Genomic DNA, 4,601 nt, shown 5'->3' with positions numbered 1-4,601 from the left:
CCTCTTTCCCTAAGCCTTCGCTTCTTCTGCTTCGATCTCTCTTCTCCTTTTATGCCCTAGCTACTGAGCACCATCCACCGCCCCCCTCTACTTCTTCTTGATATTTTTATCTTCTTCTTCTCTATCATCCCGACCACCTTCGATTTAATTGATTATCCCATGTTGGAGATCAGAGTAATTCTAGGAGAGGTATAAAGATAAAAGATTAAGATATGATAAGCAGCCTCTTCTTGCGGTATGGAGGCGAAATGCCAATATGGTGGTGGCAACATCTAGATGAGCTGCAACTCATCCTCCTTCATTGCCATTGGTGCCAATCTAAATAAGTTCTTCGAGGATATGGAGGCAATTAAAGATGAGCTCAAGGAGGTGGAGTGTATCCATCGCTGGCTCCATGAGTCCAATAAGACCTCCAAGACCCTCCATGCCACCTTTATCGTCCGCAACCTTCGTGCCCGCATGAACGGTGACATTGCCACTACCCTCAAGAAGGCCAAGCTCATCAAGCTCCACCTCGAGTTCCTCGATCATGCCAATGCCACTAACCACTCCCTCCTTGACTGTGGCCCTGGCATCTCTACCAACTGCACCTGCACCTTTGTCATCACCGACCTCTGTAAGAAGCTTAAGGACTCCATGGTGGGCTTCAGTGAGCTATAGAAGAGGATTGCTGCCGATTAGCAGGAGGCCATAGAGTGGCAATTTTACATGATGATCGGGGAGAAGTCGGATGAGGAGACAATGGAAGCCCTAGTGGTGACGAAAAAGACTAGAGGTTCATGTAAAGACAATGGTGGTGTCGTTAATGTTCTAATTTTATGATGCTTATAAACATCATATTGTGACAATCGAAATTTTACGCTTTCATAGCTGATGCACGTATGATGCTTGAGGAAGCATCATGGATCTACTTAGCAATGCATATAAGCATCAACAAAGACCAAAAATAGCATCAGCTATTTTATTTTTTTTTGTAGTGATACCAACTACATTGATTATTATCTTTTCAGTAGAATTAATTTTTTTAATAGAATGGTTCATACACGATGAGCTACACAAAGGGAGATTTCCTTTTTTCAAGTACGTCTAACTCTGAAAATCATGAAAGGAAGATTCAAGCTATTTTTCTTTTTCTTTTTTTCAAAAGTCAAAAATTTTGCTAACTTAATAAGTTGGTATTTTTAAATAAAAGCTCAAAACATTACTTTTTAAAATAAATAGCTGCTAATAATAATGTCAATGGTGGCCTGTTTAAATGGTTAGTTTGCTATCAAAAAAAGGTATAGATCACTTATTTTTTATTATCATTCAGTTCACAAGAGGATGCAAGTTGGTAATTGGCTAAGCATAGGTAGGCACAACTGATATCACTTATCTTTTATACCAACACATGACTATTTTATCCTAGGCAAATTGAGTGGTGATCATGACCATTAGGTGATTTTTTTGGATAAAATTATGTTTTGAGTTCCTTGACTTGCCCTAGTTTCTCGAGCCCTCTCTAGTTTAAAATTTTTACCTACATCCCTCAACTAGTTTGACTCAATGTCATTTCTCCATCCATCTCAATTAACATGGTGTGTAGCTCTATCATGTGTACATATTAGTGGTATTTTAAGTTCAAAATATCCTTGGCAAATTTGACACAACTTGTTTGGATGGAAAGCCTCCAGTTCCAAGATAACCTAAAATCACGTGATCATATCTGATTAGTATTTTTTGTAACTAAGATTTCTTTGATATAAAAAAAACAAAGGGTAAGATGGAGGTGTTGATAAAGGGAGATGTTAGGAGTGAGGGGGCAAAGTGAGAGTGAGGGTGAGAGAGTTTCATCATGGAAGTAGGTGAAGTAAACTATAGTTTCTCTTTTTTTTCAACCCACCCTATGTGCTTCTGCTATTATGGAAAAACAACCTCTCTAAGGACTTCATGGTCACTGAAAATCCTAGCTAGCACTTCTATGGATGCTCATATATGAGATCATTTCCATTGTTCTCCAATTTTTGGTTCAATCTCCAATTTTAAGCTACCACCACACGTAAAAAGGAATTCTAATCATGTTGCTTGGCACAACCCTTGCAAATGCATAGAAGAAGGAGATAATTAACAAGCTAAACCAATACAATAAGAATCTTGAGTGTGAGCTCTAGAGCTACAAAGTGAACAAGAATTATTTGGCCTTGCTTATGCTGGCATCTTGGTTAATTGCAGATAGCCACTGTTTGGCTTTAGATCTGGAATGTGGAAGCTAGATTCTTAATGAATAGGTTTCCAAGGTTGTATGTTGATTTTTAAGGCATTAGGATAATTATGCATAGGATTTTTTATGTCAGTGGAGTCACATGTTGAATATATTGGGAAAAGACCATATAGTAGGCTGAATATGTAAAAGGTTGTTGTGGGGAATATGTAATATACAAACTATTACTAAGTTCATACTATAAGCTATGTTTTAGTAAGGCTATCATTGTTGGCTTAATTATCTACTAAGTTCTTGGATGGATTCATTCTTATATAGATCCGAAACTGATATAAAATGAGAAGCAACTTAACTAAAAGTAAATGAATTCAACTTGGCTAATCTAAAATGGCCACTTAACTTCAATATAATAGCATTTCTACACACAATCAGTCATGCACAAGTAGTCATAATACATAATTACAATTAGTTTTAACATACTATTTAAATAAGTATAGTGCACTATTACATGCTATTTGATTATCTATAGCAACATCCAACATAGAACGAAGTCAATCACATATATTTATTATCAATCACAAGATCTATCTCTAGTGGTAAAGTGCTCATTTCACATCCATAATTTAGTTATAACAACTAAATTACTCATAAAGCTTCAATTCAAAATTAGCTATCAAACAATCAATATTAGTGAAATATTGTCAACATAAAATGTCTGTAGTAAACAAAAAATGTTGGTATGAAAATGCTCGTGATAAACAAAATACTTACACCAAAGCTATATCATGTACCACCAATTATTCCGTTGCAACAAAATAATTCAAGACAAAAGTTTTATAGACCAAACTCAATGTTATAAATTGAAAGCAAATGTAGTCTCAAAGTTTTCTTCACATTGCCTCTATACATTTGATCTCTTAGGAACTTATTGAGAGAGGATGGAAGTATTCATCTAGGATCATCTCTTTTGTTTCTGGTAGTTGCATCTGAATATGCATTGGAAGCAATCTTTAGTAGCTCAACTACTGAACCCACATATTGTCCTCTCTACGTAAATCTAGCCATTCACATATCATGGATCGAGGGAATGGTTGGAGGTACTACTTCATGACTTTAGATTCTATAAGTTAGTAACTACCCTAGAGTAACCCATAGTTAGGTATACAAAATAATTACAACTAAATTAATAAGATTGCATATAACCTAGAATCCACGTTTAGCTAGGTGCCCAAGAGATCAAAGAAGATGCATGATTGTTTGTAGGCTGACTTGAAGCTAAAGCTATATTTGATAGTTTCTCTAATTGCATTACTTGAAACTACAAAAAAATCAAATTGAGCTATAAAATTTTGAAGAGGAAAAGTTGATAAGACATAATAATTGGAGTGAAATGGCCTATCGGCTCTTTTCTTCATAGTGTTGGATACGCCTTGTCTTTAGCTATTGTTTCTTTGATTTTATTAATTTATTTCTTTTTTTACCATTCCCTTTCTCAACCTTTTTAGGTCCTTAGATTGTGCCTCCAGTTTTGCTAATCACTACATCTGAGTAAGGTGCCTTTCCCTTAATTTGATCTTGGCATCATCTCTCACCTCTTCATTCTCCTTTCTTCTTGCTTTATTGGGCTTGCTAGGAGGTGCTATTAGGAAAAGTGTAGCAACAGGTTCATCCTAAATGTGAACCCATGATTACATATTTAGGGACTGATAGAATAATGAAGTAATGAACTCATATGCCTTCACACACACACACATATATGTATGTATGTATGTCTATATATATATACATATATATATACATATATATATACATATATATATACATATATATATATATGTATGTATGTATGTATGTATATGTATATATATGTATGTACGTATGTATGTATATATGTGTGTATATATATATGTATGTATATATGTATGTATGTGTGTGTGTATATGTATATATATATATATGTATATATATTATGTATGTATGTATATGTGTATGTATGTATGTATGTATGTACACACACACACACACACACACACACACACACACACATATATATATATATACACACACACCTATGTATGTATATATATATATATATATATATATATATATATATATATATATATATATATATATATATATATATATATATATATATATATATATATATATATATATCTGTGTGTGTGTGTGTGTGTGTGTGTGTGTATATGTATGTGTTATATATATATATATATATATATATATATATATATATATATATATATATATATATATGTATGTATATATATATATACATATGTATATACATGTATATAGATATATATAGATATGTATATATATATATATACATATGTATATATATATGTGTATATATATATTATAGTATATATATATATATGTA

General features: G+C 33.0%; 1 pseudogene; it reads left to right on the top strand.

Moving 5' to 3' along the window:
* Positions 1 to 237: 237 nt before the first annotated feature.
* Positions 238 to 822, top strand: LOC105042360 (syntaxin-121-like; annotated as a pseudogene).
* Positions 823 to 4,601: the final 3,779 nt, after the last annotated feature.

This window comes from Elaeis guineensis, chromosome 3 (assembly GCF_000442705.2).
Source record: "Elaeis guineensis isolate ETL-2024a chromosome 3, EG11, whole genome shotgun sequence".
Taxonomy (NCBI): Eukaryota; Viridiplantae; Streptophyta; class Magnoliopsida; order Arecales; family Arecaceae; genus Elaeis; species Elaeis guineensis.
Note: the sequence above shows the minus strand (reverse complement) of the source record. Positions and strands in the feature narration are given on the sequence as shown.